This window comes from Neofelis nebulosa, chromosome 11, assembly GCF_028018385.1.
Source record: "Neofelis nebulosa isolate mNeoNeb1 chromosome 11, mNeoNeb1.pri, whole genome shotgun sequence".
Classification (NCBI taxonomy): domain Eukaryota; kingdom Metazoa; phylum Chordata; class Mammalia; order Carnivora; family Felidae; genus Neofelis; species Neofelis nebulosa.
Window position 1 is genome coordinate 14,877,124 of NC_080792.1, and position 18,750 is coordinate 14,895,873.

Genomic DNA, 18,750 nt, shown 5'->3' on the forward strand with positions numbered 1-18,750 from the left:
GAGAGGCACGTTGCTTTTACAGAAGTGCAAGTGGCTCAGAGTGGCTGGAGGGTGGATTTCAAGCCAGAGTGTGACAAGGACTTGGTTAAGCAATCAAGGGCCACATCAGTTGCTCCAGAGCCTGGTGGTGGTAGGTGCTCAGTAATTCCCTGGATGGCTGATTGCACGAATGACGACTTGCTGATTTGTGGAATACAGCAGTTTTGCATTAGTCTTTTGCTAACCACACCCATAATAAAAGGACTTGGTGTTCCCGGTGTATATGATATTTCATCTTGTGGATGAATTTTTTTTCAATGCAAATGGCAATCAGGTTATATTGGGAAGGGTGGCCTGGATGATGTATTGATTGCCCCATTCTGGATTGATGGGCAGAAAGAAAAATCTGTGCAAATTGTTGTCATGACGTTTCTGTCTCTTTATCTGCTTATTGTAATCCAGCTTCAGGGATGGATGGCATTTAAAAAATGCATAGTCCCTTTGGCCTTGAGAGCCCTAGAATGTTTCCCATCAGCTAAAGGAAAACAAACAGATGAGACTAACAGCCTGGGCCTCGAGTTCAGTGATGTTAGCTCTAGAATCACTTCCTCAGGAACATGTATTTGTGTGTGAGTCTGTGGTTCTGTGGTTTCATTGATATTCCATTGACGGGAAGACACAGGGATTGCGACAGTTAAAGTGAAGGATGGGAGTTCCTGTGGGCACTGGGACTGGATTGCAGATGCCAGGGTGGGGGTAGAGGGGCAGTGGGAGAGGTAGGAGGAGGGGGGAGGGGGGTGGGAAGGGTGTGCTGTGCATCACCTTAGATTGGAATTTCTTTGAGGCTTTGCTACCTCTTGCCCCTTTCAATGTAGGTTAGATTCAACCTTGTTTTATTTTAAGTTACTCAGTAATTTGAGAGCATTAGAGAATTATTTTCTGAAATAGACTGGCTGTCTCAATAAACCGATATAATCTGATTCCCATGACCTACATCAGCTAATGGTTTGTGAGACATCTATTTTCATTGAAATTTGTATTTGTTGTTTTTACTCCTATTATTGCTATCTCGCTGTGTTTTAAATTCAAAAGTGGACTTTGGTTAATAGAAAAAAAAATCAACATTGCTTTTAGATCTATTTTGTGACTATTCTGAGAAAGGTAAGTATGAGAATTTTTTTCCACAAGGGATATGAAAACTGAAACTCAGGAAGTTAATTGGTAGATTAAACAGGCTTAATTTAATAGGGTAGTACATGGCTACTTGGGAAATATTTTTGTCTTCGTGAACTAGGATAGCACTTTTCCCTAAATAAGACATTGATTACTGTAACTGAACTACTAGCTTAGGACAAATATTGTGTACTGTAAGGATCGATCAATTGATATTTTTATGCTTTAAGTAGTTTTATAGGTAATATGTATATACATGTATACTTAAAACAAAAATTAAATATCCATGTTGTGAGTAACAGTGAAGACTTTACTACAGAATGATTTTATCCCAACCAAAAAGTATCCTTTTGCATTAGTTAAAAATTATTGTGCTGATCATTACTGATGAATTCAGATGTTTAAATGACTGTCAATAGTTTAAAAATGTGACAATATTTTACTTCCCCTAAAATTGAATATATTTGGTTTTATTATTGTAATAATTATTACAACAATTTGATTTTAATTATTGTAATAATTACAATAACTCTGTAATAAAACTAGTTTAAGAATTAGGAATTGTGTCTTTGAGTTTCAAAAAAAATGAATCGGATTTTTATGTAGCCTATACATAAATATTCTTATAGATCATGACACATATATATCCTTACAAGTACATACTATATTTAGAATATGTATTCACATTCTGAAAAGGTTACATAATTAAGAAAATGTTTTGGAACTAAATTTCCTATTTGATCTTTAAGCTTTAACATTTAACAAGAAAATATTTTTTTATAGAAGTCATTTACATGTAAAGTTTTTTGATAACATGAATCACCGCCTTCTAACAAACTCAGAAATTGTATTTTTACAGTGTCTTTTTGCTTCAAGGGTACTTGGTGAGAGCAGGGTAAGCATGATTGCTTGATTTTTTTTTCCCCCTTGAAGCTTAAATACTTTGTGTGTGGTCTTGGCTGTAAAAATTTGGATAATCCATAACCTCACATTTTAGTTTGGGGCTGCTTGAATATCCTTTTTTTTTTTTTTTAAGTTTATTTATTTTGAAAGAGAGAGAAAAAGAGTACAAGCAGGGGAGGGGCAGAGAGAGAGGAGGACAGAATCCCAAGCAGGTTCCGCACTGTCAGTGCAAAGCCCCATTCGGGGCTCAAACCCACGAACCGTTTGATCATGACCTGAGCTGAAATCAAGAGTCAGGTGCTTAACCAACTGAGCTGCCCAGCTCCCTGGGGAAGTTGAATAGTCTTCTTATTGAGATAATAAGAGAGTGAGGAGCAGGTGTGCTCTTTTATCTGGGTGTTATTTCTTTTTTTATTTAAATTTTTTTTAACGTTTATTTATTTTTCAGACAGAGAGAGACACAGCATGAACGGGGGAGGGGCAGAGAGAGAGGGAAACACAGAATCGGAAGCAGGCTCCAGGCTCTAAGCCATCAGCCCAGAGCCCGACGCGGGGCTCGAACCCGCGGACCGCGAGATCGTGACCTGAGCCGAAGTCGGACGCTTAACCGACTGAGCCACCCAGGTGCCCCATTATCTGGGTGTTATTTCATAAACGAGTGCCCGCTGTATACCGTCTACTGGGCTTGGCAAGCTTTAGTAATCTGTAAAGATGTGTCTGTTTGAAGAGGAGGGGGGAACTCAAAACTGAGTAAGCAAGAGAGAGATGGTGAATCTGAGCATTTCCTTGCACGGAGTTGGTAATCAAGCCAGGGTTTAGAGAGAAAGGAATTTACAAGGCAAAAAATGGCTTGGAGCCTGGTGACAGTTGTTATTGGACAATGTGGTGACCTAATAAACCACTCTAGCCCGGCACCATAGAACCTCATACAAGTATTTTACTTTGCCTTTTCAGAGAGAAGAATTTGAATACTGCTAAGTTTTAATCTTTGTGAAGTTAGACATTTGTGGTTCAGTCTCTTCTCCCCTGTTTTTTCTAGAAGACCCACTAATGAAAATACCCATTTCTTCATTGTCTAATAATTGACTTGTGAAATATAACTTCATATAAATAAAATTATGCAGTAATGCTGGTTTCCCAGTGGTTGTCTAAATTTCACATAGAAGTCATGACTTGAGCAGTTAAAAATTTTCAAAATTCACAATGTATTGGCCATTTCTATAACCCTCAGACCCTGTGCCACATTTCAAGAAGCAGCCCTCCTCAGAAGTCTGACCTCTATCCAGTAGGCTGAACCAGAAACCTGGGGATCTTTCCCTCCCCCACTCTGTGTTACCAAATGGTCTTATCATAGTCACTAACTCGGAAACGTATGCATGAGCCCTGGTGCTGCTGTGGTCAGCCGCTCATCCTGGGGAACTCAAGGGGGCCAGACGGATCAAGAGCGTAGCTCCTGGCTGGGTTGGCCAACACTGTTGCCAAGCAAATTTGGATAAACTTGTTGAGAGAGAAGCCAATAACTCACGAGATGAGGGTTTGGAAAAGAGAAAGGGAGAAATGTATTTCAGGTGCTATCAGCCTGGGGAGGCAGCAGGCTCAAGCCATAACAATTGACCTCTATGCCGGCAAGATGTCCATTGGGACTTTATAGGAGAAGTTCAGGAAGATATGCGCAAGAGAGCAGGCAGGGAGCTATGATCACAGGTGGGGGTTGGTATGTATTCAGCACGTGATCACAGGCAGGGAAGGAGGCATGTGGGGTGTGGTCTTCTAGACATTACCTTGCTATCTGGGCTTTTCTGGCCTGGCGATTAGAATGTTACAGTCATTGTGAGACAGCTTGGTCGGTGCCTCAAGAAAATGCGGTAAGAAATGAACACAGTGGATTTCAGCTAGAGCATGAGTTCAGCTGTCTTGTCTATTTCTGGTTTTAACTGTTGGGGTCTACAGTTGAGCAGGAGGGCTGCCTGACACTCCCTCTCCTCTCTATCTAATTCTAAGCAGCCTCAAGTCCTCTTCAATTGCTCTTCCCCCTTCCCTCCATCCCCCCTGATTGCCTTCCAGCCATGACCACCCCCTTCACTTGAACCCCTCCCAATTCATTCCCCAAACTGCTGCCCAAGGAGCTGTACCAACTAATGCACGACGGAATATTACTCAGCCATTAAAAGGAATGAAACTCTGAGAACGTGCCACAACATGGGTGAACCTTGAAAACATGCCTAGTGACATAGGCCAGACACAAATGGACAGCGATACGATTCCACTTATATGAAGCACCTCGAATAGGCAAATTCATTGAGAAACAAAAGCAGCACAGAGGTTACCAGGGGCTGTGGGGAAGGGGAAGTGGGGAGTTACTGTTCTAGAGTACAGAGTGTCAGGGAGGAAGAAATTCCTATTAGACCTAGAAGAAAGACCATTAGTGGGGAGGTAGAGGAGATGTTTGCAACACAAAGGTTGCTCTGATAAGGAGATAAGTTTCTTAGGTAAAGAGGACTCTGTTAACAGCTCTCTTCTTGGTACAAGCAGGCAATCGACAGGGAGGTGAAGAGCATTTCCTGAATCTGTTGGGTTTGGATTGTTTGGTTTTGTTTTTAAGTGTACTTATTTATTTTGAGAGAGAGAGAGAGAAAGTGAGCAGGGGAGAGGCAGAGAGAGAGATGGAGAGAAAGAATCCCAAGCAGACTTCGCTCTCTCAGTGTGGAGCCCGACGTGGGACTCGATCCCGTGAACCAGTGGGATCATGACCTGAGCTGAAACCAAGAGTCAGACGACTCTTGAGTCAACTGACCGAGCCACTCAGGCGCCCCTGGATTGCTTTTAACTCATAATAATCTTCTTCATGTCAAAGTGGCCCATCTTGGGGTGGCCAGCCCTTGGCCCCTACAAGAGTTTCTGTTTGGGATGATGGGAAAGTTCTGGAAACAGTGATGATGGTTACCCACCATTATGACTGCCCTGAATGCCACTGAGTTATATACTTTAAAATGGTTAAAAAGAAAAAAAGGCAATGCAGTTATGATTGTGATATTCCTCCGCAGTGAAGTCTTCACCAGCCCTGTCACTCACGGGATAAAATGCAAACTCAGTAACAGGAAGGGGAGCAGCCATGTTTCCATTCCTTGGAATGGAATCGAATTCCATTAGAATAAGATGTGCGGCTCCTGAGGATTTGGAAGGAGGAGGGGAAGGCCCCCCCCCCCCCCCCCCCCCCCCCGCTGTGGTTTGCTTTCTTTCCTTCCCCATTCCCTTCCTCTTCCCCTCCCTCTCTCGCTGACTTATTTGCCCTCTTTGGGGCATGTTTTGGTCTCTGTTCCTACTGCCACCTAGTGACCTGGCCCTTCCCAGCCTGCAGGGACAGCTGCTGTGTTCCGGGACCAGAATGCAAAGAAACAGGAAGTGCCATTTTGGCTTTGGGGCCCAGCCCGCTTCCTCCAGTCTCGCTTGACTGTAGCCAAGGCAGTATTTTCAGTCCCACCTGTTTCTTTATCTGCCTTTCTGTTGGGCTCGGAGCATGGAGGAGGGAAGGGCTGTGCTTAAGTGACCGATTGGTCAACACACTGCTCAGACCACACCACCTCCCCGTCTTTCGGGCTCTGTTTAGGCCTCCTCTTGTCATCCTCATCAGATAGTCGTCATGCCAGGAGGGGCCACCAGGGTGTCAGGCGCTGTTCTAAGTGTTTTACATGCGTTAATCTGAACAACCTCTGAGGTAGGCGCTGTTATTATCACCTTTTACAGACATAATTTGGGTACCGCTGGAGGCCACAGGTTCTGATCACTGCTCCTAACTGCTGGTACTGCCTCGTCTAGGACTCGGTGCTGTCGCGTATGCCGTGTCCTCATCCTTGAAGTTAAAATGCCACCTTTTCCTGAAAAAGCTTCCCGGGCGTCCCCAGACAGACACAGGTGCTGCTGCTTCCCTTGCCATCCTATCCCCTACCGTAAGCCCAGACCACACTGCGCTGCGGTTATTCGCATGGTCATCGTTGCGGGAAGGGACCCGTCTTTTTCTCTTTGGGTCCCCCAAACCCAGAAGAGTGCCTTGTACTGCCTTGTACTCAGCGCGTGCCTTCAGAGTACTGTTTGCTACTCTATGGTTGTCTCTGGGGAATAGGAAGCTGATTCAACACCTTCTTCCCCAAAGCACGGTCCTTGGTCATCTGAAAGTACACTCAGAATATTACCGCTCCCCCTAAACCTACACCTACAGATCAGCTTTTAAATTTGGAAACAAAGTCAAAGATGGAGCAGGGATGGGGACGGGGGGATGGACTGAGGCACAAAGGGACCGTCTGGGGTGACGGAAAGAGCTTGACTGGCATAGTGGTCACGCAGCTGTGTACAGTTGTCAAAACTCCTTGAACTGCACGCTTAAAATACGTGCATTTTATTGTCAAATATTACTTCAGTGTTGACGTAGAAATCTAAGAAAGCAAAGGAGAAATCTTTTGGATTTCTTGTTTGGTTGGGAAGGATGGGTTAATGAACGGTGGCATTTGGTTGCCCTACCATTCAATATCCAGTTTGGGGGAGGGGTGTACTTTTTTCTTCCTACCTTGCTTAAGTGGAAAATCAAGTCTCATTGAATTGCTGCAGCTGAATGTCAGAAAAAGCAGAAATGTAGCACGCAGGCTGACAGCTGACTCCCCCCGTCCCCCCCCCCGCCCCATTCTGCTTCCTGGGTTTCGTTTAGTGCTGATGCCTTTAGGAATCCTTAGCAACTTCGGTTTGAGACTTAACTTATGCCATGAATCATCGAAATTGATGGCAGGGTAGAGAGACCGCAGCCATAAACGCACTCTGCTCAAAGAGAATAATCTTATGAATGGCTTCTGAATAGATTTATTTAAAGAGATAGCCATAAACCCACCAGGTTTTTCATGTGCTGAACCTTCCAAATGTTTAATATAGAATGCTTTCTGGGTAATCTGAAGAAATTTAAGAAATATATATTTTTTAAATATGTAAAAGTAGATGAGTCCCAATAGTTAGATTTTTTTATTTTTTATTTTTTGGTTGAGCCAAGACTTTCCTGTCCTGTACCTTTCTAGCCTTAGGGCACCTCAGATGAGTGGAGCTGTCATCATCATACATGTTCCGTGGCACCTGGAAGGAATTCTTTGCGTGTCTGGGAAATTTACCCAATGTTCCTTCTTGATAAAGGTGAACGACCATAAGATGCTACAGCGTAAAGCTGAGATTCACCCAGCCAGATCTAAATTTGTTAAGGGGTGCCTAGGTGGCTCAGTCGGTTGAATATCCGACTTCGGCTCAGGTCCTGATCTCACCGTTCGTGGGTTCAGACCCCGCATCGGGCTCTATGCTGCTGACAGCTCGGAGCCTGGAGCCTGCTTAGGATTCTGTGTCTCCCTCTCTCTCTGCCCCTCCCCCCGCTCACACTCTGTCTCTCTCTCAAAAGTAAATAAACATAAAAAATTTTTATAAAAAATAAAAATAAAAAATCAATTTGTCCAGCTATTTCTTGGCCTGCCATACCTGTGGAGACGAACAGAGGATTGTGTCCACAGTTAGACAGTCAAGTGGCATTACCATCGTGTCTCTGGAGTTCCACCCAGTTAGGGGTCATCTTTAATCTGGAGCGGTCACGATGAATTCTAGAGTTCTTGCCCATTTTGTTGAAGTACTAGATCTGTATTTCTAAGTGTGAAGGAAGTCTGGAACCCTACCTTTATGCTCTCATGAGTGGTCTTAGTACTTGTTGGGACGGGTGACTGATGGAAATTGTCTGTATTCTTTGCTCACCTCTCTTTCTTCCTGTTTTTGCGAACAGTCATTTGAAAAGGCATTGCTTCTATAAAGCTGATGTTTTCTTATTGTCTCCCCTGAATAACTATGAAAATATTTTGCCTTCTGTAGCTTGACAGGAACGAGGTGAGACAACGAATGTTAGAGCAGGAAGCTGACGCGAGGATGGGTGTCTGTGGAGTAATATACTGAGTTTAGGGGATGAAGGGCAGGGCTGAGGAGGAATGATGGAGATCTGGGGTCAGCAAACCATGGCCTGTTGGCCAAATCCAGCTTCAGCCTGTTTTTATAAAGGCACTGTTCCTTGTCTGTTGTCTATGACTGCTTCCACAACCTTGACTGCAGAGTTCAGGATTTGTGAATGAGCCTGTATGACCCGCAAAGCCTAAAAGCCTTAGATACCTATCTACCTCTTTTTTTTTTTTTAATGTTTATTCATTTTTTGAGAGACAGAGACAGAGCGTGAGCAGTGGAGGGGTACAGAGAGAGGGAGACACAGAATCCGAAGCAGGCTCCAGGCTCCGAGCTGTCAGTGCAGAGCCTAAGGCAGGGCTTGAACCCATGAACTGTGAGATCATGAGCCGAAGTAAACGCTTAACCAACTGAGCCACCCAGGCGCCCCACCTATCTACCTCCTTATAAAAGAAGGTTGTGGGTCCCTGATATAGATAAAATGTATTGGGAACACTTTGAAAAACAAATTGCCTGAAGGCTTCAGTTTGTGCTGGCATTGGTGGTTGGGCAAGAAAAGAAGCATGCAATGCACATGTGTGACTCACATTTTGGAGATGGAAATATATACATAGGAAGTCTGTCTGGGGCCTTCAGGGGTCCCCTGTACCCCGCATGAGAAGAGCAGGGGCCGTGGGGACCCACAGCAGAGAGGGGCCTTGGCTCTCCAAGGAGCTTGCCTACTTAGAGCCTCATGGTCCTTAATGCACAACTCTAAGCGCTCAGACCCTCCTCCCCAGTGATGACCTAATAGGCTGTCTCTAAACTGCCTTGAGGTGCCACCTCAAATCCCTGCTTCTCTTGAGGCCTGGAGGCTCAGAGCCCACACTGCTGTCTGGGGTGATGCCCACATGAATCTGATGTGATGCTTAATCCTAAAAGGAAATGTTGGTGTCCTTCCCTCTGACTCTTCTGTTCTCCAGTGTCATTGGAGTAGAAAGAACAGAGGGCCAGCTGGTAGCCTCCTTCAGTTCCAGCAGCCTCTCTGGCTCTAACAATATCTAACACTATCGCTATCTATCTATATCTATCTATCTATCTATCTATCTATCTATCTATCTATCTATCTATCTATCACTATCTATCTAACACTATCACTAACAGGTAGTGATAGTTCTTTGTTTGGTAGTTCTGTCTAAGCCCTGTGCATGATCCGTTGAACACTACGATCACTTGATAAGCATCTCTTTTCAGTGCTCTGTCTGCCCTCCCCCCCCACCCCTGTGGATCTCTCTCCGTAGCTCTTCCCTCAGGTGCACATCCAGGCTCCCTGAGGGCAAAGGTTCTAGTTTGCCATAGTGTCCCAGTGCCTTGGGTAATGCTTGGTACACGCTGGGTTCCCAATAAATATTTGCTGAAATGTTTTGCCTTAGTAGATGACCAGCCATTGAGAAGGCTTCAGATTTTTGTTTGTTTTTCATTTCTTTGGCTTTACTTGTATGCCTGACTTGTCGGTTCCTTCAGCTGTACTCAGAATTCTAGAAGTTGGGGTAATTGATCATTTTCCCTTTGTTCTGCCTGCCTGTCTGTCTGATGGCATCTTTTATTATCCCTTCTCTCCAGGGAGCCTGGGGAATCCCATGACAGGTCTTTATATCTCTTCTCTGTGTTTATGAGTGTCTGCAACTTTTCCTTGACCATTACTTGGTGATCAGAACAAGCAAAGGTGAGGCAGAGTGTCTGATTTATGCCAGCGTTAGCCTCTGTGTGAGGGGGACAGCTGTGCAGAATTCTTTTCAAGGGAAAGCTGGGGCCCACCTTCACCCGATAGCAAGTTTGGGTAATAGCGGTATCTTACTTATCTAAGAAGGTTATTGATGAGACATAAGATGGTTATTCTTTGGATTGTTGCTACAAATTGAAGTTGTGGTTGTTTCTGTTAGCGTGCTAGCTCTAGTTAGACTCATTCGTTAAAGCAGAGGCACAAAAGAAGAAATTTCTAACATAAGTTGCCTCCCATTTATTGAGATGGCCGCTCTCTCACTTAGATGTGCATTCTTACAAGATCATTAACACGATATTTACAAATTATCTGCCAGGTATTATAAGCACAGAATAAACAGCCTGACAACTCTGTCAGGCCATTGGAAACCCAGCAGTGTGAGTGTGTTCAGGTGGTACAACTAGGTTTGCTAGAAGGTACTTTGGGGATCATCTAGTCTAGTGCCCTCTTAGGTGAAAACACTGCAGCTCGTGGAGAGCTGACTTGCTTAAGGTAACCCATCTGATTAGGGTAGAATTAGAGCTAAAATCCTCACCTCCTGACCCCTAAGAGCAATCAAGGAGTGTTTGATAGCAATGGGAAGAAACACAAACCAATGGTTATTATCACTGATGGCCATTCTGAAATTTGGCTTTAATTCCTAAAATGTTTTGATTCCAATATACTTTGATTTTAAATACGCATTGCCGGATGATGGATGGGTCAGATTCGTTCATCTTTCTTCTAACTTCTGCGTAAATGAGATGTGCCAGGGTGAACAACATCTCTGCAGACTGTGGTTCCATCTCAGCTGCTTGGTTGTGTGCATTTTCAGAGGACAGACCTGGCATCTGTCCCGTGGCCTGGTCCATGTGGACTGCAGCAGTCCCAGGGGCTGACCCCGGCATTCTGGCTAACCTGCTGCCCTCTGCCTGCCTAGCCACGGTACCTCTGGCCCACCCTGCCTGCCTCTGCCACCCAGACCAGTCTGGCTCCAGATCATTCCCTGCTGCATCCTTCTGGTCACCCAAGACTCATAAGTGACAGTGTTCACTTTCTAGATTCCTTACATCGTTAAATACAGCAGACCAAGGATGGTCAGAGGAGGAAGCAATGCAGATATTTGAGTTTGGGTTGATGGAGTTCTCATCTAAAATTTGTCAGAGTCCCAGAATCCACTGCCTTCTCCATTAAATCAGAGATAGTTACACCAGTGGGAGTCTGCATGTATTGGGCAACTGTGTCCTGAAAGGATTGCTCTCGGCTGTCAGAGGACGAAAAGTCAGTGACACATCTGTCACCGCCAGGCCATTCCCATTCTTGCCCCTGATGAGAGTGTTTGTGAAGATCCAATGTAACTAAGTGGTCTTGCCAGCTGAAATACCAAATTAAATGGAATTGTATTTATTTTATTTAATCCCATTTCAAATACTTACATTTTCTCAAAGAATGAAGTGAATTATCTGCATGAGAAAGACATGCTCTTTCAAAAGAGTAAGCGAAGCAGGACAGTGTCTAGTTTAATCTTTGACTTTGACTTTTTTTCAGCATAACCACTGAATTTAAGGTCCTCATGGAGTTCATCAGATGGGACAGCTCAAGGTCAGCCAGATGTAATCACTGTCAGTTCATGCCACAGTTCTGAGGGAGGCTTCCCAATTAATGTCACGGCCACAAACCTGAACATTTTTTTTCATGTTTATTTATCTTTTTGAGAGAGAGAGAGAGAGACAGAATGCAAGTGGGGGAGGAGCAGAGAGAGAGGGAGACATAGAATCCAAAGCAGGCTCCAGGCTCTGAGCCACTAGCACAGAGCCGGATGCAGAGCTGGAACTCACAAAGTCCAAGATCATGACCTAAGCTGAAGTCGGACGCTTAACTGACTAAACCCCCCAGGCGTCCCATGTCACAGCCACAAATCTAAATCAGAATGAATGAAGAGTCTTAAGAGTGCAAGCAGAATAAAACTATCTGCATTACTTACTTCATCGGCTTATTTATCCTTATATACCTGAACTTCTAACAGCAACTGGGACTATAAAAATTCAGTATTGGAGACCTTTGCTGTTTTACCACCCACTAAATTCATGGTAGGGCTTTATCATACCCACACCTTTTATAAAGGTGCTTAAAATTATACAGTTGTTTTTAAAAATGAGGAAATTTTATTTTGTGAAAATGGATGGATCAATGTTGTAAAGCATCAGCTATCCACTGCCCCCAGACGACAGCAACATACACAACCCTTTAGTTTTGGGCATCCCCACCCCCACCCCAAATTGCACCTCCCTCTATTTACACAAATCTCAATTCATTTTTAAAAGTATTTTAGGGGCGCCTGGGTGGCGCAGTCGGTTAAGCGTCCGACTTCAGCCAGGTCACGATCTCGCGGTCCGTGAGTTCGAGCCCCGCGTCAGGCTCTGGGCTGACGGCTCAGAGCCTGGAGCCTGTTTCCGATTCTGTGTCTCCCTCTCTCTCTGCCCCTCCCCCGTTCATGCTCTGTCTCTCTCTGTCCCAAAAATAAATAAAAAACGTTGAAAAAAAATTTTTTTTAAAGTATTTTAAACCAGGGCATGAGCTAGTATTGCATTCGATGACTATTCAAGGCCTTTGATCTGTATATTGTACTGCTGACATCATTTATGAAACTAAGTACTGTTTTATGAAAATATGTTTGAAAATAAGTTCTATCTTATAAGTCATAATTTTCTTGAGAATGTTCACCTTTAGCTGCTATTCCTCTTTTTGTGATCTGATTTTTGATCTTTAGAGTCTTTCAAAATAAATGGTAGTGACGTTTAAAAATTGTTCTAGTTGGGGCGCCTGGGTGGCTCTGTCGGTTGAGCGTCCAACTTCGGCTCAGGTCATGATCTCACGGCTCGTGGGTTCGAGCCCCGCATCAGGCTCTGTGCTGACAGCTCAGAGCCTGGAGCCTGCTTCGGATTCTGTGTCTCCCTCTCTCTGTGTCCTTCCCCCACTCCTGCTTTCTCTCTCTCTCTCTCTCTCTCTCTCTCAAAAATAAAATAAAAACATTTAAAAAAAATTAAAAAAAGGAAAAGTTAAAAAAAAATTCTTCCAGGATATTTCCATATACACCTGTTTGAACGCATTCCACTAAAGTGCACTTTCCTTTTAAGTGTAATGAGTGTCTTATTTGAGTGTGTATCTTGGTCCTTTAAGGAAATAAACATCAAACTCCAGTTTCTAAAGCTTCCGCCAGTGTGTGCTTTGTGTGTGATGCATTTGGCCAGGAGCTCTGAATTTATTTTCCAGCTTATGTGGGCCTCGTTTCCATTCCCTTTCTTCTGTAGTCGACTCACACCTTTCCAGTTTCTGAAGAAAGGGAAATGGGATGATTTGCCATTAGCTTCGGTCCATAGCCTCATAAATTTTCTTCTCTTTACCTAACTAATCATCATTATTACTAATTATGCTGCAGAAAATACACTGGAATGCAGACAGGCTGGCCTACCATAGAGCAAATCCATGTATAAATCAGAGATGCGGCCTTCAAAATGGCTTGAGTGGCTGGGCATGTAAATTGGAACTGTTTCCCCATTCCGTTCTTGTGCTCAGCCTACATTGTAGGGCCTAGCCTTCCTTGGATAGTGTTGGAAATCCAGTGGTATAATCTAATTTTAAGGGAGCTCAACACCAATTAGGTGAACATTACTTGGAACATAAATTCATGAATAAAATTGCATGTTGGTTTTGTTGAAAAATGATGGTGTGGCAGGTCTTGGGGCACTACCAACACGAACACTGGCATGCCTCCTCCCAAGCTGTTCAAAATGGCAGCTCTCTGAGAGTCAGGAAGCGCTCTCTGGGCAGATGGCACACAGCACTGGAAGGCGTCTGGGGTCAGGGGGCAGAGAGAGAGCACCAGCACCCTTCACTACAGCACAGTACTCGAGCTCTTTCAACTCACTTGATCTTCAGCTACACCTCCGTCTTAACTCATTAGTCAGTGAAGAAGCAGGCTTCCAGAGGTTAAATGACCTGCTCTCGTGTCACAGCTGATAGTGATAGGGCAAGGATTTGACCCAGGATTCCTTGAGGCCAAAGCCCCTGTTCTTCCTCCTCTGCTAAGCTGCTTCCCACGTTTTTATATGGAAGTAAGGTAAATACTTTGGCAAGAAGGAAGGTTAATAAATTGGTGGTCACTGTTTTCATTTTGGTGTCAGGAAAACCTTTTTGTTCCAGCCCCATGTATATTGAAGGTGGTTGTCCTAAAGGCCATGGTTAAGCAAAGCTGTCTCCAAATTCACAAAATTGCAGGAGTCTGTGCTTTTCCTCATACCCCTCCCCGATGTTGTCATTTCTGTCACCATAGCTCAAAGCCGTCAGTCCTTTGCATGCGCACACATTCACATCTCCCTATAGTCTGTAATACTGTGACCTTAGCTCTGTCCATGGGCTTTAACGGTAAGAAGAGATAAGAGCATTTGCCAAGGTTCACCAGCAAACCCTGTGTCTTGTTTTTGTTCTTTAAGAAAAAAAATAAATGCACGGGACGCCTGGGTGGCCCTGTCTGTTAAGCATCTGGCTCTTGGTTTCGGCTCAGGTCACGATCTCACGGTTCGTAAGTTCGAGCCCCTCATCCCGTTCTGCGCTGACAGCGTGGAGCCTGCTTGGGGTTCTCTCCCTCCCTCTCTGCCCCTCCCCTGCTCACGTGTGCATGCAAAGAAAAAACAAATTCAGTACCTTGTGTATGAGATTAGCAGATTCTACCCTAACTGCTAACATGGTGGGGATTTGCATCCCTCACCCCCCACTGCAGCAGCCCGTGGACGTGCCCCTTTGTGACGCCACACACTACCTTCACCTGCACCTGTGGCTGGTGCTCCCTGTGTTGGACAGAGCAGCACAGACCGCCCGGCTTGGAGTCCTCCTGCCTCCTGTGCTCTCTGTTCTCAAAGCAAAGTGTCTCTTGATTCCTCTCCCTCCAAGCTACTAGCTTGCCCCCTCACTTCACACCGTCTCATAAGGGACTCCAGTACTCACACACTAGCACCCTGCAGAGTCCAGTATGCCCCTGATACTGCCCTGAAAATGCTCTCAAAAGTACTGATGCCTTTGTGGTCGCCAACGCCTAAGGTCCCCTCTCCATAACCTTGTGCTGCTCAGACCTCTTTTGCCGGCAATACGTGCTGGGATATGTTGATGGGTTTCCTTCTACTTCTGTCCCAATTCTTCCTTTTGATCAGACTTAGCTATGTGTTCCCCAAGGGTATCTCTCTGTTCTGTTCTGTTCTGTTTTCTCTGGATGACAGTTCTTCTCTGTGGCCATCAGCTGGGTCTCTGAGGTCTAAGCCTGACCCTTGTCTGCAATATCAGCCCCACATTTTCAGACTTTAAAAAAAGATTTGATTATGATTATGATTATTATTTTTTATTTTAGAGCACGTGAAAGGAGGAGAAGGGCAGAGAGAATCTTAAGCAGGCTCCACGTTCCACATGGAGCCCACCCCAGGGCTCGATCCCACAGTCCTGGGATCAGGACCTGAGCCAAAATCAGGTTGAGAGTTGGCTGCTCAACTGACTGAGCCACCCACCCAGGCATGCCTCAGCTTTACTTATTTATTTATTTTTGACTCTTTCATATCTTCCTGAAAAATTTATTTCATATATCTTCCCCGCACTCAAGTGGAATAGGGTCCAAACAGAACTCATGGTCATTCTCTCGGATCCCTGTTTCTCTTAAGGATGCCACCCTCCTCTCAAACTTCACTTGTGACTTCTCCCACCACAGCCCTGCATTGCCATACGCGGCCAGCTCCCCACAGGCTTCTCTAGAACCACTCGGCACTTCTCATCTCTTCATCCTAATTGCCACTGTTTCCTTCAACTACTCATTACCTCTTGTCTAATGTTATAATAGCTTCCCAGCAGGTCTTTCCAATCTATCCTGAATATGACTACCTAATGAATCACTCTCAGACTCATAACCCTCTGGTGTTTTCCCACTGCCCGCTACAAAGTCCCACATCCTTGGTCTGGTGCTCCAGGCTGTCCACGGTCTGTGGTCTGTGGTCTGTGGTTTGCGCGTGGCTGTGCTCACGCTCCCCTCTCCTCTCCCTGCAGGACTGTGCTCCCCAGCTGGGCCAGTGGGAGGGTGCTTGCAGGTTCTGTGTGCATTCTGTTTCTTTCAAAGGCATCTATATCTGAGACCTAAACATAGCAGCTAAAACTATAAAACTCTTAGAGTGGGCTTTTTAAAAAAAATTTAGAGAGCGCCAGTGGAGGAGGGGCAGAGAGAAAGGGAGATAGAATCCCAAGCAGGCTCCACACTGTCAGTGCAGACCCTGACCTGGGGCTCAAACCCACCAACTGGGAGATCAGGACCTGAGTCGAAGTCGGACATTTAACAGACCCAGGCACCCCAGGGTGGGGATTTTTTTTTAAGTAGTTAATTAATTAAAAAATATTTTTTAACATTTACTTATTATTGAGAGACAGAGAGAGACAGAACATTAGCATGGGAGGGGCAGACAGAGGGAGAGACACAGAATCCAAAGCAGGCTCCAGGCTCTGAGCTGGCAGCCCAGAGCCTGACGTGGAGCTCGAACTCACAGACCGCGAGATCGTGACCTGAGCTGAAGTCAGACACTCAAACCGACTGAGCCACCCAGGTGCCCCTAATTAATTTTTTAATTTGCATCCAAGGTAGTTAGCATCTGGTGCAACAATGATTTCACGAGTAGATTCCTTAATGCCTCTTACCGATTTAGCCCTTCCCCCGCCCCCCACAACCCCTCCAGCAAGCCTCTGTTTGTTCTCTATATTTAAGAGTCTCTTGTTTTGTCCTGCTCCCTGTTTTTATATTATTTTTGCTTCCCTTCCTTTGTGTTCATCTGTTTTGTATTTTAAATTCCTCATATGAGTGAAGTCATATGATATTTGTCTTTCTCTGACTAATTTCGCTTAGCATAATACCCTCTGGTTCCATCCACGTAGTCGCAAATGGCAAGATTTTGTTCTTTTTGATTGCCGACTAATCAGAGTGGGCATTTTTAAGTTACTGTAGTATTAGGAAAAAAGTCCTCTAGCCAGTTGCTGCAGGTTGAGAAATAACTCTGTAATTGCACACACTCTTTCCTTTGCTCACACTGAAAATGAACTGTCCCCTGATTTCCCATGCCTAAATATCTTCTCTATAATCCAGATTTTTCATTGAGCCATTCCTGATTCCTCCAGCTCCCCTAGGGCATGCATCACTTTGTGTTTATATTACGACTGTTTACACACATAAATGGTTATCTCTAGGCTGGGAATCTCTTACGGGCAGTGATAAGGTCTTAGTTACAAGGGACAAAGACAAATACCATAATGCTTCACATGTGTTAGATGTTCAATAATGATTTGAATGAATAAATGAGTGGAAGAGGGAATCTATTCATGTTTTTATTCATACGTAACCTTAAATTGCTTAAGAGTAGGATTTGGATCTGATTTATCCTTATATCCTACGGTAGCTACTAGCATTGTGCTTTGTGCATGATAGATGCTCTATAGATATTTATTTTTTTACTTTTACTTTTTTCAGCTTTATTGAGGTATGATTGACAAAACTGTAAGATATTTAAGGTGTGCATGGTGGTGATTTGCTACACATACACATTGTGAAAAGACCCCCATCTAACTGATTAACCTGTCAATCACCTAATATATATCTTTTTTCCAGTGACAACACTTAAGGCCTACCCTTAGCAAATTTCCATTATTCAGTAAACATTTCTTGAATCAGTGGATAAAGACGCAGTTGATTATGATACAAACTTCCTGAATGCCGGTACTCTATCTGACTTTCAATAATTGCATTTAGGCACTCTCACTACAGCTAAAATATTTTACGATACGTCGCTCTTTTTGACTGTCACTGTGAATTTTTGCCAGTGATTATTTTTTACTTTCAGCTTTTTCTGCATTTTTAGTTTTGATTTTTAACCAGTCATGTTGTTGGCAAGGAGTACCCTCTTAATTTCACAAAGGAAGTTAGAAAAAGGTTTGCTTTTTAAGAAGCACGTGCAGGAGCTTTTCCGTGTCATTAGCTCATGGCTCTGGGGGCAGGTGGGGTTCTTGGACTAGCAGTTATTTCTGCAGTAGTGGTTGGGTCGTTCCTTCCGGGGTCACCGTGACTCCATCCAGAGACGCGTAATTTGGGTGCTTTCAACAGGAAACAGGGTTGGGCAGCCTTCGTTGAAACACTGGCACACTAGTGGGTTCTTCAAACCCGGGTTAAGTTGCTCTGCCTCCTTTTGAGACCAGGAGGCTAACCCAGTTTTTGCTGTTACTGTTTTATGGTGGGGGGCTGCCTACCATCTTCTCTGACAGCATTTCACTACTTAATACTTGGTTACGACTGGCGAGTTAATAGTATTTGCTTGGGGTCCCGTTGCCGGATGCAAGCCTAAACAGTAATGAAATTAGAATTGGCTGAAAGATACAAGTGGTCTTTATGTGCGTTTGTGATGCCGCTGCCTGAAGGGGCGATGCTACTGCTGGTTTTTGTTGCCGTGGGTTTGGGGTTTAGTGTTCTGTTTTTGTCTCCTTTAAAACCAGATGACAAGAATTACTTTGTTTCGATGATTTGGTGGGAAAAAAATAACAGATGCCTGTGTGTGCTGCTTTGGAGGCATCGTTTTAATTTCCTATGAGAGAGGAATAGTTCTAGCCTGTATAAAATGAGCGAGCTAGTTACATGGAGTCCCTAGGTTTGGGAAGTTGCCTGAATCTAGCAATGAATACTTACAGTAGGGTAAGTAGTGTCAGGAAAAGAAGACCAGAGGGTCTAAGGAAAGACCTTGACTTTTAGGAAATGCTAGAAACTTGCCGAAAACAGGAGAATGTCTCCAGTGTATTTTAGAAGAACCACCCAGGGTCCACCGAAATACACAGAACAGGATCAAGACTCCCCCTTTATCAAACCATGGGGCAGCATCCACGGCCACGAAGGTGTTCCCTTTAGAAATGAGCCAAGGATTTACCGT

The 18,750-nt window shown here is 44.4% G+C and overlaps 1 protein-coding gene across 7 annotated transcripts in view; it reads left to right on the forward strand.

The window, feature by feature from the left end:
- RNF152 (ring finger protein 152) overlaps nt 1–18,750 on the forward strand; it is a 79,423-nt gene that overhangs the window by 52,702 nt on the left and 7,971 nt on the right. The gene's annotated exons all lie outside the window — the stretch shown is intronic.